The following is a 20,220-nucleotide window of genomic DNA, read 5'->3' on the forward strand; positions in this document are numbered from 1 at the left end:
GCCAAATGCAAGCTAGCATGACCCTAAAAAGAAAGGAAGCCTTCTATTTTTGAGAAAATGATCCAGCATGTGGGTTAAGTCTGAGCCTTCCTGGGTTTACATGTGCTGTCTGTGACAATTTCTGCAGAAAAGCTGCAGTCTTCAGACCATAGCCATTTCTGGACAAAATAGGGTGTTTCTTAAAAACCTTCACTTCGTCTAGAAATTATAGAGGCAAATAGCAAGCTTTATCAATCCTGCTGCCCAGGAAGCTCGGAACTCCTCCTGACAGAATAGTCAAAGGTACCTTTGAAGGTTTGATAAACACCCCTCAACCAAGACAAAAAGCTGGCATGAAACATCGCCAGACAACTCCAGGTACTCCGGGTACTTTAAAAAAAAACCCTACAGCTGTCTGTAGCTCCTGAATTTACCCTTCCCTATGAATAATGTGGATGTTGACATGGGAGACCCTCCTGCTGTATGGAGCCGTATGTCATAACGGTGTGTGATAACGTTCACTTGGCCACTAGCATTGATGGAAGGTAGCCATGGGTAGGGAGCGCTCCTTCCTGAACAGCAAAGGACAAAGACATCACCCCCCCACCCCCAATTAGAACCTTCAGTTACTTTCAGGTTAATAAAAAAGAAGTAAAGTTGTTTTCTAGAGAAGACCTCATAATTCTTGGCTCCCAAGAACCAATCTATGTAGCCCTGCCTCTATTTAGCAGTGGACACTTGGTAAGAGAAAGGAACACGTGAAATCTACTTGGGAGATGGTGAAAAATGACTCAAATTAAACTTCTTTGATAGGAAGTAAGTTTTCCGGACAAAGTCCGGTTCCCTCATTTCAGATCATGCTGCTTCATTATTTCTGGTAATGACGGACGATATACCATGCTAGTCATTTCTTTCCCATTTGAGAACTATGAGGCACCTAAACATTTTTATAAGAAACTTCAAAGGCTTCATAAAGATCTTTCAAATTTTACCGCACATTTTCATTTAATCATATCAACTTCTTAGAATGCATGCTTCTCTTACTCTGAAACAAACGGTAATAAAAATTCTTATTCTTCTTGAATAGTTACTTTTAAAAGTATTTAATATAAAAAAAATCTAAGGCACCTCCAGTCAAGTTAGATGTTTCATGATTCCCGATTGTTTTAAATGAATTTTAATGTTTAAAATGGCTGTAAAACATTCTTATTTTCATATTAAAATATCCTTTAGTTTTTTTTGTGTGTGTGTCATCAAATAAAAATTGTGCGATTAAAATAGTGAATCGAAGTGTCTATCCCCTGGTTGTCTATGTTATTTCCCTAAAGACACAGGAAATGTATAAGACGCTAATGAGGGATGTTGTTTTGATGTGAGATCTGCCTTTGCACAAAGACAGCTTCGTTTTCAGAAACACAGACTCATAAAATCATACATCCCTGCTTGTCAAAGGTCAGCAAGCTCCTGTTTGGTGAAATTTAAATCCTGAGGCCAGCATTCACGACATTGATGATGTTTCCAAAGTAAACAGAAAAGTTAATTCTCATTTTGAAAAATGAAGAAAAGAAACAAAACATATCATCCAAGTTATGGTGCTTCTAAACTGCTTTTTGTTTTTTTGAGTACATAAAATTTTTGGCTTTATAGTTTCAATTTGATTCTGTTTTTTTTTCTTCACTCAATTCACAAGAATACATGAAACTGTAAAATAGATAATGAGGGGGTCTGTCCTACTTTATCTAACCTTGCTTTGAAAGAGTCAATCTCTTTTCAGAAAGAAAAAGCCCACAAAAATAAACAAACAAAAACCAAAATAAAATAAACAAAAAACAGGGATCCAAACAAGACTGTCAAAACTTTCAACTCATTTTTTTCTAAGTTGTATTGCCATTAAGTGGGGGGTTTACCTGCTGGACACTTGGTGGATACCCACAGTGAACAGTCTTCACACCACAGGCTGCGTTTCCCTTTCATTATCTGGGATTCAGCATTTCTTTCTCTTAGAATCAAAGGTTTCACCTGATAGGTGGATTCTCTGGCTGACTCAGAAAATTAAAAAACGAGCCACGAGTGCACTTGTTCTGAACAGGAGGGTCTGATGGTGGGGATGGTGGCGTGGGGCTCCACCTGCATCTGGCTATGTTGGAGCTTTTTATACGGATCTCGTGGCCTTGAACTTGTGGAGACCCACCTGTTTCTGCTTCTTCCAGTGTTGGTGTCATAGGCACGCGCCACAAGGCTAAGCAGAGGAGTAGTGTTTAATCAGTAGCCGGCTAACAGGTGAGGCATTTCCTATAGAAAAACACACGCTATGCCTTCTCCGGCTGCTAAAACTGCACAGCATCCTGAGAAGGAGCCAGAGAAGGAACTGGAAAGTTAGAAGGAAGAGGAAAGGATGGGACAGTTAATTAAAAGCCATCATGAACCTCTGAATTTTCTAGTATTGCAAAATGAGGAAAGGAGGAGGGAGTAAGAAATGGAGAGAGAGAGAGAGAGAGAGAGAGAGAGAGAGAGAGAGAGAGTCAAATCATGATTCAAATATGAAAATGCAGTCAGCTGGTCTCCAGTGTTCTTATTTGTTAAGTAATAAGGGGTGAGAGAGACGTTGTAATGGGGTCAAACCACGTGCATCTACAATAAGGAAGGCTGAGATGTGTTTATAAAAAGGGGCAAACCCTTTTCTCCATAAGGCAGTAATCAATGCTATCCTTCCAAACACATATCTGCATTCCTTTAAACGAGAATTATCACCATCATCATCAGTGTCCTGCAGCTTTCGTGATTATAAAATAGCTCTTTATTTAACAATAAAAGATAAAAACAGCTAGAGGAGTTCCTTGGGCAGGCTACTCGGGAATTCTTCTCCTGTCAATTTCAAAGTGTTTTGTAACTTTCCCTGCCAACATACACGACAGGAGGACCAGTTCAGGCCAGTCACGGCCCGATGATATGATTGGGAAGGAGATACTGAGTCCCTGGTAGCATAGCCTCGTGGACTCTACAAAAGCTGTGCCTGCACTATGCAATGAAAGAGCAGGGCATGCCACAAATGCGGTCACATCTGTGATTTTAAATCTTCCAGTACCCGCATTTTATAAAGCAAAAAGAAGCAGTTGTTAAATTTAAGAAATGCATACACGCAAAGTATTTCAACATGTAATAAATATGAAGTGCTATCAATGGGATACTTAACTTTTTCTAAATTATAGGACCCTCAAAAGCCAGTGCATGTTTTAATTCAGACTAACCACATTTCAAATGTTTACCTGACCACATAGCGCCAGGGACTCAAACACCAGCGAGCCAGTTAAGTTTAGCACTGTTTTGAATATCAGTTAAAACGTTGTGAATCTGTCTCAGCGCCCCCCCCCCGGCCCCCGTGCTCACACGGTTATTTTCCAGGTAGCCAGCTTGTCAGATTTCGTCATTTAAGAGTGAGACATGCTCAATGCTCAAGGAAACAATCATCTAAAACAACTGTCCCAAGTGTCCCCAGCAATACTCTCATCAGGGGTCTGTGCTGTCGTCTTCTCCTGAGGAGCTCTTGCCTACCGTGTTGTTATTACAGAAAAGGATGTGCACGAAGGGACACGGCAGAAGCCATAATGATAAACATATTATCTCCATATCTGTAACCTGAGTATAATAAGTGCCCATCAAAAATATTAACTTTTTCATTTTCACGTCTCTCCTGTGGTAAAGAAAGAGGAAAATTTCTCATAAGTTCTCTTTCAGTGTAGATTAGGAAGAGACTCAGTGTCTGAACACTGGCAACACCTCATGGGGCTAGTGGATCCAACTCTAAACCCCATCTGTGAGAGAGGAATGGCTTCCTCTTCCTACAGCATGGCCGCCATCACCATGGGATGGTGCAGCCCAGCATGAGCCGAGGCAGGATGAGGCTGAGGAGCAAGGTCTAGGAGAGAGCCCTGTTCATCCACAGGAGCCAAGGGCTGGGACTCTCTCTTCAAACCAGCTCCTTCACGACCTCTATACTTCTGCCTTTTCCCCTTCACTTCATTCTCCCCTCACTGGGTTTTCTGAGATAAAGGACCCTGTGCTCAAGGCAGCAGCTTTGGTGTCCTCCCATCCTTCACGCCAGCTTTCAGACTTTCAAAAGAGCATAGAAAGTCATGCTTCTCCCCTCCCTCCCCTGCCCCCTTCCAACCATTCGCAATCATCTCCTCCCTCATGTGAGTGGCGCTTTCTCCGCACAAGGGACACAGGCATCCCATTCAAGTGGCAGAGTTCATCTGTGTTTAACATTAGCTCCTCAAAAATACCGCATTGAAGGACTGGGCCCTATAATGTTTGTGTAAGGAAGGAGCAAGGAAGAAAAGACTCCATGTGCTCAATTCAAGAGGAGGGAGCTTTCTTTCCCACTATAAACAGAAATGATTATAAAACCAGAGCTCAAAAAAACCCTCCTTGCCCTTCACTTTGGCAGGAGGGTTTCAGTTCTTGCAAGGCCTATTCTCTGCATGCTGACTTCTCTTAGTTTTTGCTACATTCCAGGCAGGGAGATAGAGACCAAACCAAATAAAGTGCCCCCAAAGGACCTTCTCCACCCCCTCCCAAAGCGCCTATGTTTTAATTCTCTGCAGCTTTTCAAACAGTCGAATAGGGAGGTTTGACGGTCTGCGGTGGGAGAGAATGCCTGTGTTCTCTGTGGACACCCACTTTGGATAATCCCAGCTGGCAGCAGGACGGCGGGGCCACATCTGGGCAGAGGGATTTTTTTTGTCAGTCTCCTCTTGGCACATTCTGTCATCGCAGAACTGTGTTTTCCTCTCCCCAAGTGAGTAGAGAGCAGGTTTGAAGCTGCTTGCTCCTGGGATGCAGACCATACCTATTGCCCCAGAGCATCTGTATCTAAGGCTCCAAGAACTCTTTTTTCCATGCATGGTGCCCCTTAAGGGTACCTACTTTGAACCCAATGTCCCCGAGTCCCATGGACTTTCTCACTCCCCCACATTCAACTCCTGAGTGGGATGGTCACCCCAAGACCATCTTTCTCAGGTGAGGTAATAGCAAGCCCATAGAATGAATATCTTGAGCCATCTTCCCAAGCGTATCTGGGGGAAATGACGGCAAGACAATGAAACGTTCCACTCTATCTGTGGTTCCACTTAGTATGTGAACTTGTGACTAACCCCTGCAGCCATACACAATAGAGAGAAGAATGACATTGGGGGGCGGGGGCATCTGATGAACACTGATGGCCCAGATTCTAAGAGCTTCATTCAGCAGAAATTTCTTGATCAATACCATATGGCACACGCTCTCATCCCTCAAAACCTATTCCCCTCCCAGTCAGCATCCAGAGATCGCAGCAGCCTCGTACATCATTCACCGGGGAGCGCAGCACATCAAAATGGCCGCAGGCACCCCCACTTCTCCACAGGCTGCCTCTGCACAGCTGCCTCCATACACACAGGGCATCCTTTCAAAGGATAAGAGGCGGTTGGCCATAGAAAGTACTAGACCCAAATAACCTCACAGGGTTCCTGAGGACAGGGCTTGAAGTTTGGGGAGGACTTGCCAAAGGAGCCGCAGGTGTGAAGGAGATGAGCCTGCTCCAGTGTGGTGGAGAGTCAGCCACGCAGATTTCAAAGTTATGTCGACCTCCTAAGGTTACAGTCATTAAATCAAGAATTTAAATCTGTAGCCAAAATACCCTGTTTCCTAATACAGAGTTCCTTCTTGGCAAAACTCTGCATAAGAGCGCCTCCTGCTCCTTCTTCCCCTTTCCAGCCTTGTGCGCTCTGCCGAAGCCCATTTTACGTTAAAGGAGGAAAAGAAGGCAATAGAAATAAAACGCAAAAGAACAAAGGTGTTGGGGCCCTTCTCTCATCCCATGATTTCTTATCAACTTTGAAGCTTATAAAACATAAGCTCAATTCAGCCGTGAACTTGATGTATAAACTGGGGGAATTCTTACAGCTTATGTTTTCAATTAATTTATATTCAACTCATCAAAATACTTTGCAATTTCAAGGAGGGGAGACCCATTTGATGTTTAAGGAATTGTTTCCAGGTTTAAAGTGAAGCTCATAGATTTCTTCTCCTTTCTTTCCAAATGAGAAGCCACGGGATGCTTAAGGAAACCGGAACTCCAGTGCGGAGAGGTTCAGGGATGGCGTCAAGCTCAGAACCATGAATTTGGCGAGGGTTCAAAAGTTGGCAAAGTGAACCCTCTCATCCCTGCCTACAAATAATAAATATCACCAGGAACAGGGGAGGGAGGAAGCCACTGGAAAGCTATAACTTATCCTGTCTCCAGCCTTACAGTTCTCTCTCATAAACCAGGAGTTCTTTGGAGAACTTAGACTGCTGCCTACAGGGAGCTGAGCTCGCCTTGGGTCGTAAATTACCTTGCTTGGTCTAAGCTTTCACCCAGGTCTAACCAACGGACGGCTCTGCAAGACCCATCACCCAGCTTGGGGCTTCTTAAATTATCCTTCATCTGGCTGTGACATCTGAAAAGCGAGAGGGAGAAGGATCACCCCAAATCTGACCTTCCTGTACCACGAGGTACACACACACACACACACACACACACACACTCACTCACTCACTCACTCACTCATTCAAGAGAAAAAGATGCAACCACGTCCCATGTATTAACACAAGTGGGATGGGACAGAGCTTCCTTTGTGTGACTCTAAATGCACAGTACAATTCACATAACCTTCAGATTTGCCTTTTTTTAATAACAATGTCATACTGAGTCTTTTTCTTCAGCTGAGGTAGTTTGAGCGAAGGTTGAAATCTCCCTCTTAATTCTCATCTCCTAATCAACACTTTGTAACCACTCACTTTCCGACTGTACCCAGGTGTGTAAACAGGCAGACCGACACAAGCACACAAACATCTCAGCATCCAGAGTATCCGAGAGGAACGGCTGCGGCCCCTGGAAATGTGACCAAGACTGAGAGTAGGTACCCAGCCAAAAGAAATAACTCTTATCCGTAAAAAGTTCCACAATAAATCAGAAAACCTTTTTTTCCCCCACATGTCACCTGACATGTTTAATTTGTCTGCTTTGACAGAATCATGGCAAGCCTAGCTGACCATTGGCACAATTAGAATGAGCCTTTGTGAGGAAGGGCAGGCTATCCCGCATAGACGCATAGAGTGGAAGGACTCATCCTGGAAGCACTGTGGGCTTGCCCTGTATGGTGGAGCATGCAACCAAGACTTAGACTCCATGGATTTACAACACATCAGCCAGTGGGAAGATGCAGTGCCTGTCATATTACCCAAGACTTTTAACTTCTTCCTCTCCTCCCTTGTGTCTTCCTGGAATTCACCGTTGTCATAAACTCCAGGGAGTGATAGAGGCTCGCTCATTTTCACTTCAGAATTGTACTTATGGAACACAAGATTTACACCAAAGACAAGGAAGTACTCTTAGGATTGTCTGCACCCTCTGAGCCAAGGAAAGCTGGTGGATTTATTAGTGTCAGTTGGCTAACACATCTGGTCATACAATTTGTTTGAAAAGAGCTTTTTACCAGGAAAAGGGATATACCTGGGCCTGCTAACAAAAAAAAGGCTTTTAATCCCTACACTTGGTTTGGTAAAACAGGATCACAGTTGCCATGTGACCATGGCGCTGCCTACCCAGCCTGTGCCAATAGGCACACCTAATTACCAATCTTTCCATGGCACCGAGAGGCTCTCTTCGTACCCAAATCCTTACATGGATTAGCCTAGCTCAGCAAAGGACTAAACTATCCCTGTTTATAGATAAGCACATTAAAACATGGCAGAGCTCATGGGACTTCCCCATTCTCATTCTGTGGCAGCCTCAAGTCCGGATGGTCTGACTGGGATGCTCTTTCCGGCACTCTGCCTGAGCCAAGTTTCATGAGTTAGAGGTGTTGTCTGTGGTAGATTCCTACCTACTGAGCCCCAGGCAGATAGCTGTCAGCGGATCGTTGGTTGTACACTTTGCTTTGTCTTCACGTTTGTTCATCCCTTCTTCTCTATTTTAAGACAATTGAAGTATAACATACATGTTATAACAGAATCAAACTATTCAGTCCTGTGACTTTTCCACAGCGACACATGTCTGCTCAAAACTAAGAGATGTCATTTCTAACACAGAAGCCCCACTTCATGCTCCCCGTAAGTCATACCTCAACTCCATCCCCAAACAGTCTAGGCACAGACAGGTGACGCAGGGAACATGTTTGATTATAAGCAACTGCTTTGTAGTCTTGTTACTCCTTATATACATTGTGTCTTCTTGGACAAGTCACTTCCTTTCTTTCAGCCTCAGCACCCCCACCCCCTATGGGAACATTAACAGAATCTGCATCATGAAGGTCATAGTGAAGTTTAAAGGAGCTCCGGTTAAGGCGGATCGAAAAGCCCAGGCTAAAACTCCATCTCCTTCTGAACTCCTGGAGACTGGCAACAAAAATCAAGAAGATAAGGACACAAAGGGACCCAAAGCAAAATAGCTGACAAGAAGAGGCAGAGAGTGACTTGCAAAGTGTTGTGCGTGGTCCTTCGAAAACCAAGCCCATCCCAAGGCACAGGAGAGAGCAGCGCTGAGCGGCCAAGGCAGAGCTGAATAGAGCTCAAGTCTCACAGACACAAGCGTGCAGGGTGAGCTGTAATTTGAAGCAAAGTGTCCCTTCTTTCTACTCACATCACATGCCCGTATTCATACGCACGCACAGTCACGCACACACGTGCACGCATGCACATGCACACCATCCAAGATTCCAGTTGTCTTTGTAAACTTCCTAGGACAGCAAGAAAAAGTCTATTTCTTCCTATGCCATGGACATCTTAATTTCCTCTGACCATTATACCCCATTAACCATTCTGACCACAGAAGGCTAAACGCCGCCCCTTAAGTGGAAGAGACCCAAATCACGGCCTTCTTTATAAGTGTTTTTACCTGTTTTCATTAGAATTTCCTGGTTCTCTCAGTCTAATTCAAGGTAAACAGCTGGCTTAAAGCACAGATTTGAGGGAGGGGGTAAGACACCTCAAAAAAAATACAAACACAAGATCTAGAACATGCCGCGTGTGTTTCTTGTCTTTCCCCATGAAAGACACATTTACAGCAACAGCTTTTTATGCCTGCATATAAACGTCAAAATAATTGATGTTATTGGAGTTTAAAAAAGGAAAATAAAAATGTTTCAAGTAATATTAAAAGTGATAAGCTTGTGACTCTGTTTTGAATAACAAGTTGATTACAGCATAAGGACTGACAAGTTTGGATTCCCCGTTGGCCCCAAATGGAGTGAAGCCCGACACATGGAACTGCTATATTATAACCGAGCCTAGGAAATCTTGATAGAGATAAGAGAAGAGGCCCCCGCTCGGTCACCAACCCCACCAGTGTCCTTACATGCCCTCTCTTGCTTTACCCGTTTTTCTCTTCACATTTATTATGAGGTAAGCAGGCCAAAGATAAGGATGAAACCAACCACACTGTGAGTCTCAAGTTCTCGTAGATCTTTTTTAATGTGGTACAGATAATATGACTTACAGGGCTTTTCAACAGTGTGGCCATATGGCTGACCAGGAACAACATGCTTCCTGGGTGGCTGACTATGGGCTGGAACAGTACGTGATGTTCAAGATAAGGGAGAAAACGGAAGCTCCCAGTACTGAGCGTGTGGTTTGACCAAATGAGGAAAGTGGGAGACGGATAGACAGTGGGAAGCTGCTTCATTTGCAGCATGTGTCCGAGCCAGCGTGGGGATGTGAAGTGGGGCAGTTCTCCCTCCAGCAGGCTTTGTCCCAGCAACTCAGAACCATAGAGCTAGCAATGCGAGATGAGCAGGGGTGTCACCTTTAGGGATATTGTAAATACCAAAGAGATCACGGTAAGGTTCTTCATGTCCTTGAGCTTGCTGTGGGTGATGAAGGATGCCCTTTGCAGGACTGCAGGCTGTGTGGATCTATTTCCAAAGCTGGAAGTCTCTGTTCACCTCTCAGCTCCCTCTATCTTGCCCCATACAATATGATGGGGATTGTTTCCGCCATGACAGTAGCCTTTGGTCTTGATTGTGCATTATATACCCTGCCTCTGGTCCAAGAAATTGCTGGTCCCACTCCCTTCTGCTGGGCTGCAGTTTCTCATAGCAGCTTTAGCGACAATATTAGATTTGGCCATGTGGAGTGTTTCTTCAGGTTGGACCCATAAAAAAGAAATCTAAAAGGTTAAAAAAAAATACCAAGCTTTAATTAGCACTGTAGCCCAGTGAGTTCCTTATCTCTCTGGTTCTCCATATTCTTATCTGTTAATGGGCCTCATAAGAACAACCTTAAGATCAATCCCATGTAACTCAACAAATTCTTACTTCTGGTGGCGCCTCCTGTTTGACTCTCTCTTTTAGACTCTGTTTAAGGTAGTCTGACGGGAGTTGGTGATGTCCCAGACTTTGTCCTTGGACATGTATGAGCTGTGAAACCATATTATAGGCAAGGGCATGGAATAACCACAGTGTTTACTAGTCTGAGACAGGAGATTCATGAGTTCAAGGATAACCTTGGATATGTGGTGAAACTCTATTTTTAAAAAAAAATTGAAAAAACAAGAAAAATGGAAAGAAGAAAGGGAGGGAAGAACGGAGAGAGGGATGAAGGGAAGAAATAAAAGGAGAAGGAAGGAGAAAACAAACCTGTATAATGTTACCAATTCCACACACATGTGCATTTAAAACCAGGTCTATAGCATGTAAAAATGATGAGTAATGATTGTGATAGCAATTTTAAAATTATGTTTTCTTTACTTTTAAGGGATCAGCGATTAAAAAAACCATTAACACATTCATAAAGCATAAAATGCACTTCTGTGCTTTTGGAATAAGGCATCCTACCTTTCATGCCATCCCATAGCTAGCACTGCCGCAGCCATTGCACCAATCTCAGAACAACTATCTATGAGGAGTGAATCCACCCAGTGCCCCTCTCTACTGGAAAGAGGAAAGAATTTCCATTCTGCCCTAAGACAAGATCGGCTTCTCTAAGCCTATAGCAAGTCATAGTCAATGTCAGGCTTTAGTTGTCGTTCATTCAATGAACATTTATAACATCAAGTGATTACAAACTTAAACAATATAAAGTCGAGCATTTTCTCAGTGGATATCTGATTTGTGCTGCATCTGACACAGTTCATGGATTTTTAAGGACTGAGTTTTGAAGCAACTTTGAAGCCACTGAGCCCCGAATTCTTTACTACACGCAGAAGCTAATGATTTCCAGAGGTAGACACCACAAAGAATGCACTGGAACACTGGTCACTGTGTCAGGGGTCATCTCAGGAAGAGAAGGTCACCACTTTCAAGTATTTCAGAGGTGAAAAGGCCACTCTCTAAATACCATGTCCCCCACACTGGCTCTTCACGGTGTGTGCTTGTTGCACTGCAGGCGGGAGTTGTCACGAGGCAGACGCTACCCACATGAAATTCCCCCAGCCTCCACCAACCAGTGTCACTGTTCTGTCACTTGTCCAGGCTCCTCTGGAGACTACTGTGGATGAGTGTTTTGTCTCTGGAATGAGTGATATCAGTAGTTCACAGTGCTGTGTGGGGACCTGGGGGTTCTGAGACCCTTCCAGGGTTGGTATATTAAAAATAACCTCATAACAATGGCTCAAATGTTAGTCTCTACTCACGTAGAGTGTAGATTTTCTGAAGACAACAAGTCAGAATGATTCCATCATCTTTATGACCAATATAATCTGTATTGTTGCGTCTAGAACATTTGTGCACAATATGATTAATGTTTATAATCATAGCCCGGCCATCACTAACTATCAAGAATGTGAAGAGGTACCAAGAGGTACCAGCAAGTTTGGGAACCAAGGGGCTACGTAAATCATCTGTCCCCTACTCTGTGTCTTCCAAGGTCTACTGTGTCTGTTTGTGGATGACTCTTTATTTTAGCTCCCTATTGAGCATGGAGTGCCAATATGGCTGTGCAGATCCCAGAAGTAGGGGTTTGGTCATTTCAGCGAGCAAGAAACTAAAGGAACACACGCTTGTCACTTTACAAAGTGACTCTTCACAGGGCCTAAGCCACAGATTGCATATCTGTGAAGCTAACAAAATTTTAAGCATTTTTGTAAAGAAAGTAAATATTAATAAATTAGTAAATATTAATTTTCAGAGCATTGCTTTCCTGTAGATGGAAAAGAAAAAGACAGAAGTTAGTTGAGTTAATTACATCCGACAAAGAATATCCTTGGTAAAGGAAATGACTACTGACCCCTAAAGAATGTTTTACATACACAACTTCAAGAACACATATGGTATTTAACACATACCTGTTACACAATGGCACATGATTTTACCTTTTCGTGAGCTGTGAGTCATTCTCTTGCCCAGGAGGTTTTCTGAGTTTCATAAATATTAAACATACTCCCTAAATCCTAACAGGTGGTTTTGACGAATATGAATACTATTTCTCAGTTTCACCCCCTATTTTCTACAGTCATTGTACTGTAATTGCTAACCATCTTGAAAGGAAGGGAGATTCTGCAGAGATAAACATCCCCAAAAACCCAAAACTTAGTTATTTCAAATCCCAAGACATTCATTCATTCATTCATTCATTCATTCATTCATCTGAAAATAGTTCTGGGCCATAAGCCGGAAAATATACCGAGCCTCCAGAACTTATAATGAAGTAAATTTAGTATCCAAATAGCTAATATTCTTAAATAGATGGAATGGAACTTATCCTAAACTTTATACGAGTGTTCTTAAAAGTGAAATCATCTTTCCTTAAAAAAAAAATTAGATAATCTGCACCTTTTGTGTTTTATGACATAAGCCATATATTTGCTTATTAGCACTTGTATAGCCCAATAGAGCTGCCCATCCGCTGGGGCTTCCCCACTGTCTTTGATAGGCTGGATAGCTAAGAGAAAGGAGAGACGCTGACTGAACCGGCTCCGCCAGCTCTTTTGTTTCCCATGAGGATGACCAGATGCCACTCCATGAAGCAGAAGACCTTGGCAGAACCCAGTCAGCTACCCACAGTCAACAGAAAACTAGAAGAGAGTTTTTGGCGGACCAGGAAATAGTTGTGGGACAGAAGAATGAGCAGCTTGAAAGTTTTAGTTTGAAATGAGTCAAGGCCCAGTGCGGTGAGTGATTGCCTAGGTTAGGACTCCCAGCACGGTGAAGGGGTTAGCGTTTCTCAAAAGCATGATTCTGAGTCAGCATTACAGTGAGTGGAGCCTTGTGAGGGTGCTAGCCATTTTCAACAAGCTTCCAGGGTAAATCATTCCATGGTGGAAGAACCGTGGGACTCGGGAGGTGGGGACTTGGCCATACTTCAACCCCTTCCCGCTCGATGTCTTGACTTTTAGGGCAGGAACTGTGTATTCACTGCGGTGGTGTTGCCCTCGGGCTTTCCAGATTTGCAATGCCGTTTGACCCGTTACAGATGCTGAGGATTGCTGGCCTTGCTAATTCTGGGACCTCTTTCTGAAAGCTTGCTTTTTATCTCCTCCTTTGGTGTCAAGCTGTTTGTCTTCATTTCCTACCGCCTTTGGTGTGATTACCACTAATCTCTCTTTCCCTTTTTCTTAGCCCCCTCAATTTTCTGCTTTTAATTCGCTGTGGCCCAAGTGACTAAATAAGTGGGCTCATTAGGACTGTGCGTTAATTAAGAGTCAATTAGACATAGTTAGAGTGCATCGCCCTGTGACTGGTGTTTCCGCCACTTCCAGCCTGTTTTGCTTCCTTCCTGCTCCTCAAGCTGAATTCCAGAAGGTTGAGGGACATCTGACCTCTGGTTAAGTGGGGCACAAGAATATTTACTTTCTTGTCACATTTCACCGCTGTCAAAGCTCAGAGAATCTAGTCGGCCCCCAGAGGAGCCAGTGTGCTTAATGACTCAGGACACCTGGGTGTACTCTGTCCCTCCTGTTTTCTCCAAGTTCAAAGTGATTTACTGGAAGGCGGAAAGGACAGCATCCAGGAAGCAGGAGGAAGGGGCTCCTCCCGACCCAGCAGGGAGTCAGGTTCAGTTCCTCAGAAGGATATGCTAACTCTGTTCTAGAAGGGTCTAGAGCTGTGCGCCTCGGAGAGCTTCCGGGGAGCCTTAGCTTTGAGTCCCACAAGGGTCCACCTGGTGTGGCAGGGGACACTGGGTTGTGAGTATGGAGAAACATTCCTAACACAGAAGGCATGCGGTGTCTCTCAACAAAATCCACCCCATGCAAAAACACTGCTTCAAAATCTATGGTGGCCCTTGCACAGCAATAGCTCAGAACCCAAACATGCCAGCAAGTGCTAAATAGCACTGGGGTAAACCAGGTCATAACATTTTCATCTTCATCCTGCGTGAGGAAACAGGACTCACTTGTCCTCAGAGCACTCCAGGAGCCTTTCTCTTTCTCCATCTCGTATAAACATGCAGCCTTCTCAATGTAGCTCTTCTGTCCTTCCAAACTTACACCATAACCAAAATAAACGTGGCTTTTCCAAAGGCTACTTGTGAGCCTGTCCCAGATAAAAAGGCAGCAATGTTTTCAGCTAATGCCCACTAGGACATACATAGCTGAGGAGGAAGGAGGAAGGAAAGAGGAAAAGGAAGAAGAGGAAGAGGAGGGAGAGGAGGAAGAAAAATAAGAGGAGGGAGAGGAGGAAGAGGAAGAAGAGGAGGAAGAGGGGAGGGGGAGGAGAAAAACGTTTAAGAAAAATCAAAAGGTGAAAAGCACTTGCGCACAGCGCCTGGTCACCCCACCTGTTCATTCCCAGTGCTTGAGGACAATCCGCTCCGACCCACGCCCTTGCTGTGTTGACCAGCTCTTCTTTCGACACTGGTTACTTTCCTTTGAAAGTCTAAGAGGCCTCAAGCCTTGCCCTGAAAGTCACCAGAAGCAGAAGCGGATCCCAGACGCCTCCTTTCTGGTCTTGTTTGCAACCCTGCTTAGGTGTTTATACCTTGTTCTCAGATCCTTCATTTCGTTCCAGCCCTTCCTGTGTTCTGAGCGTGACCTCAGAGTGCTGGGCTGCTCTTATCCCTGAACCGGCTGTTGTGCTGGGGTAACAGTACCCTTGTGATTTAATCACATCATGATGTCCCCGTAACCCCTAGGTAGGCCTTGTATAGTAAATAGTAACCTTTAAGAGTGCCAGAGGCAACGGTAGCGCAGGTGTCTAGAGGTTTTCGTAGGAAAGGAAAAAAAGGTGCTCGTGGAAAATCATCTCAAGTTTGGAAGGTATTTCATCTGAATGCACCAGCGTCACGTGGTTTGGAACTGACAGGGACAATGCTATCTCGACCAAGAAGATTGGCTGCTAAAACCAGACCATGCCCTTGGTGGACTGGTGCTCTGACTGTTGATAAAACACGTCATCCAAAACACAGCATCACAGGAAGCTGAAAAACGACCTCAAGATCTCAAGACCTGGGTTCACATCTACGCAAGCCACATTCCACTCTCTTGAGACTCAGCGTTCCCAGTTGTACCAGAGCCGTATCTAACTCGAGAGTGTTCGTGTACATCACATTAGCTAATGCTTGGAAAGCAACAGGCAAGGAAGCCATACGCACGGTCAGTTTAAGACAGTAGAGCTATTTTTGTTGTTGTTTTCTTGAAGAAAAAGAGCTGGTTGTTTGGCTCTTTCTGTCTCTTCAGTACTGAGGATCAGCATTGACTGATCTCAAGTCAGGTTGTTATGGTAACGGCTGTGAGGGAGGCAACCACACAATGTGTGCTCTAAACCTAGGTATTTGGGAATGAGATGTGTGATGTTAATAATTACTACAGGACATTTGATAACCTTAGGTATTTTCTGGATCAGTGTACCAGTTTTTATGGAGGAGGAAAATGAATTCAAGAGCAGTGCAAAGTGACTTAGCCAATCTCACACAAGTTAATAATTAAGGACAGTCATGGAATTCTGGAGTCCTTAGTAAGCACGGGGACCCATTCTCTCCTGTCTCTTCCCCTGAGAAGATCCCACATTGCCACCTCTCATCTCTGACTGCAATTTGAACCAGAACTAAAGAGTCTGTGTAGTTCAGTCTTCTACAGGAACAGCTGCTAGCTGTCTAACCTTAGCCCCTCATGCTGCTGCTCTGGGCTATTTTGGGTTTTCTGGCTTTGTTCTGTGAAGCAAGGGTACTTCAGGGTAACCTCAAACTCATAGCACCAGTTCCACCTCCCTCGTGGGCCACACCGTGCCTGACCTGGCCATTTTCTTTGATCATTCATTTGTGTTTTGTGAGCAGGAGGAGGGAAGCAAACGCCTCTACCTCCCATAAAGGAAGTTCTTTAATTCTTACATTTGCCTATTTATTCTGTGTGCACATGCACACACACAGGTTTGCATGCAACATACATATGACTGTCATGTGGAGGTTAGACAATAAGTTGCAGGTGTTTGTTCTATTATTCCACAGTGTGAATCCCGGGGTCTTGGGGACTCTAGCTCAAGTTGTCAGGCTTACTGTCAATCATTGTACCACACTGAGCCACCTCACCGGCCCCAGGAGAGCCTCTCAGCTCTCTCTCAGTTATTCTCCACTCCATTTTCCTCTGAGTCGCTGGTCTACCTTCAGTTCTTAACCAGGGCATCCTTCCAACCATTTTCCCAAAACGTCACACCAGGACCCACTTAGGTCTCCATCCCCTGGGTATTTTTTTTTTTTTGGTTCTTTTTTTTCAGAGCTGGGGACCGAACCCAGGGCCTTGCGCTTCCTAGGTAAGCGCTCTACCACTGAGCTAAATCCCCAACCCCATCCCCTGTGACTGATCATCTCTCATCCCTGTTGCGTGCAGGACATGTATGAGTCATAAAGAGCTCTCGCTTCCGTTGTTGATTTATTTAGGCATGCAAACACTGCTTGTGCAGAATTTAACTTTAGAGACAACAGCACCAGAAGAAGAGAAAGCACAGGGTTTAGGGCTTCCTGGGGACACCATCAACTTCTCCCCTTAATGAAGATCGGGTTTGACATCCACGGTCCCAGGAAAGTGGAGCTGGATGAGCACAGCTTCTGTAGACACAGCATCAGTGTCATGGCTCTGCCCTACTAAGCCTTCTTGCCTTGAGAAAGATGACACAGTTATCTCTCTGGGTTTAATGGTGTGGTACGCCCATAGAGATGACAGGTGGAGCATTTCAGAAGTCTCGGATCCTCAGGCCATTTCCTGTAGAAGCAGAGAAGGCATCAAAGCAAACACTGCCAGAGTCTCATACTGTCCCATCATGCTGTTCAGGGGTGAGCAAGGCAGTGTGTGTGGGAATGGTGAAGTTCCTAGAACTAGTAAGCAGTCGCTGCTGGAAGGTTCCCTTGCTACTCTCAGGAGCTAGCCCAACATCCTTCCCACTGTCTGTGATGTGTGTGTGCTATGCACATGGCTTTATCTCTAGGGTTTAACTATGTGAGGATCTTTCCACATCTCTGATTTGAAGACCACCATCAAAGGAAGCAACTCTGACATTTAGGTGGTAAGCTGATGTACTTAGAAGTCAGTTAAAAACAAAAGAGGTCAACCCGGTGTGCTCTGAGAAGATTCAAGTTTAAGGATGCCAGTTAGAGAAAGTATTTGAATTGTGTGGCTAAAGGCACAGACTGACATCAGACCTGAAGTCAAGTCCTGTCCTACAACCCTACAGCCTTAGCCAAAATATCTGACCTTGGTACCTCAGTTTTCTCCCCTATACATTAGGGATAGAGCCCTCCAGGCCAGGGTCGCCTCTAGTTGGACACAGAGGCTCTGCCTCTGAAGCAAGATCTTGTAGCACTTCTGCAAAGTAGTCAAAAATGCATGAAAGACCAGTAGAACCAAAGAGAGGTGCTCTTAGGACTGCTAGGTGTCCCTCCACGATGACATCAGCAAACAGGAAGTACTAACCTATATATCAAACTCGCATGCGATTGCTCCTTTACCCTCAGCCACAGAGTCTAAGCTCTTACGTGTTTAGGAAATCCTCAGAGCCCCTGTGCATCTGGGCTCTGCCCTGCCCCCTCTTCCCATCGCTCCTCACTCCATCTAACAGCCAGAGGAGGCAGGGGCTCAGGTTTCATGGCTGGGCATGAGGCCCTCCAGGTATATTACAACTGGTCCATTTCACGTGAAATCTTCCAGCTTGACCAAGAGTCAGTGACCTCAAGAGCAGCCATTTAACCTCCATTACTTGGTTTATATTGGTAATATTTACATGGGAACTTGATTAAAGCTGACCTTTGGAGAAAACAGAATTCAGTGTGTATTTGAAACTCTCCTCTTTCTCCAGCCCGTGTCAGGCGTCATCTGTTTCGCTTCTTCCCTAATTGGCGAACTGGCCTCCACTGCGTCTACCTCTCCCTGAGGGTTCTGCACTGCTTTCCATTTGGGTCTGTGCCTTGTCCCCCGCCAGCAGGCTTGAAAATCTGCAGGGTTAGGTCCCCAGCTTGGTTGCAGTTAAAGACAGTTTGTCTTAAATGGATCCTTCCACTCCGTGTTGCAGGAAAAAGCACCAAATACTCCGTCTTCTGTTCTAAGGAATCTTTCCCACTGTGTGAGTGTCTCAGCACATGCCAGCCCCCTCCCACCCCCACCCACCAAGGATAGCCGAGGCCCATGAGGAAGGAAAACAGCAGCCATCGATTCAGGGTGCAACTCATCTTCCAATATAAAAATCCTATCTATATTGCTTTTTAGCTCAGTATGCTATGCCTGCGAAACTGAAAGAGAGGCTACTTGATAGCGTGTTTGTTTGCTGACATGTCCAGAGCTTTTCCTGCTCTTAAAAGACTCAACAACTGTCAGTTACCTTCTGGGAATGCTAGAAAGTCTAGAACTGATAGATCTACACAGAACTCTAAATCTCAGAGGGGTGTGTGTGTGTGTGTGTGTGTGTGTGTGTGTGTGTGTGTGTGTGCGTGTGAGAGAGAAAGAGCATGTGAGTATGCATGAGTATGTGTATTATGAGAGTGAGTTGTGTGAGTGTGTAACAGTGGGTTGCGTGCGTGTGTAAGTGTGATCACGTACATGACTGCGTGTATGTTGGGAGTGAAGGCTTAGGTAAGAGTCACATGTGTATACACCAATGTTATCTGTGCGTTGGGAGGCTTGGATGGCTTCAAGCTTTCTTAAGAGTCTTTACCAAGTCACACAGCCTCTAAGCCTCCCAGGAAGGTAGACACTTTGTCCCGGAAGCTAAATTAGGTAAGCTTCAAGTTGTCAGTCTGCTCTGTGACTCCAGAAAAACACACAGACAACGTTAAGAAGGCACATTATGAGCACGGCACCACAGCAGACGTGTGGTCCACTCGGACAAAGTGGGATCGCTTGGGAGGAGGCAATAGCTGAGAGAGCAGCGGGTGTCTGGGAACCCTTGGGTTTATAGATTCTACGTTAAGCTATAAACTGTGTATTCTGAGGCATAGACGGCACAGCCTATGCCCCACGGAGTGTGTTTTCTCTATGGAGATCAGAAGAATGCTTTTAGTTATGGAGTACTTCCCCACGTCTCAGGCATGCAGGGTCACCAAGACTTCTTCACAACCTCATGAGACTGGCACTGTCATTCCCACCATCTAGATGAATTTGGAGAACGACAGCTCCCTCAGGTCATACACAGGGAAGAGTCTAGCATGGCCCATTCCAAAGCACCCTGGATGGCATTCACATAGGTTTGTGCCTTTGGAAGCTGGGAGCCATGGACAGTGCAAGCCATAACCAAGATGGCACTCATGTGAGGTGGGCTTCAGCAAGCGGGCACCTTTCCTGCACACAGCAAAGGGGGAAAAATCAAATTATTGGGAATAGCATGACATATTTAATTTTTTTTCTTTCAAAACCATGCTTCCTTTGCTTTTCCTAGCCAAAGACTCTCCCTCCCCTTATCTAAACAATCAGAGAACTTGGTTCTCTCAAATCCCAGCCGTCTCTGTCGGTGAAGGTTATTATTGGCCTGGTTAAACAAAGTACTTGTTTATAATAGATATAATAGATGACAGAGTCATTTTGAAATTACACAGTTGGTGTAATAAAACCAGTTAAAACCTTATTTAAAAAATGTCACAGTTGGTCAAATGCATTCGTAGCGTGCGGCTCAGTTTTCTGTCTCCTCACAGAGGAATATGAGCATATTCTCAGGTCCCACAGGGAGCAGAGGGTTAGTGGAAAGGGGCAAACTTTCCTCTGGCTTTTCCCCTAGCTGATCTATGCTTCCATGAATGGAATCAAGGCTTACTTAACCCCTTCCCAGGCCTCCTCTTAGCCTGTCTTTTTTTCCCCCCAATATCACTCAA

At 44.7% G+C, this 20,220-nt stretch overlaps 1 long non-coding RNA gene across 1 annotated transcript in view; it reads left to right on the top strand.

The window, feature by feature from the left end:
* Positions 1-20,220, top strand: part of LOC102546824 (uncharacterized) — a 59,377-nt gene that overhangs the window by 29,182 nt on the left and 9,975 nt on the right. The window lies entirely within an intron of this gene.

The sequence above is a fragment of the Rattus norvegicus genome, chromosome 4 (genome assembly GCF_036323735.1).
Source record: "Rattus norvegicus strain BN/NHsdMcwi chromosome 4, GRCr8, whole genome shotgun sequence".
NCBI classification, from domain to species: Eukaryota; Metazoa; Chordata; class Mammalia; order Rodentia; family Muridae; genus Rattus; species Rattus norvegicus.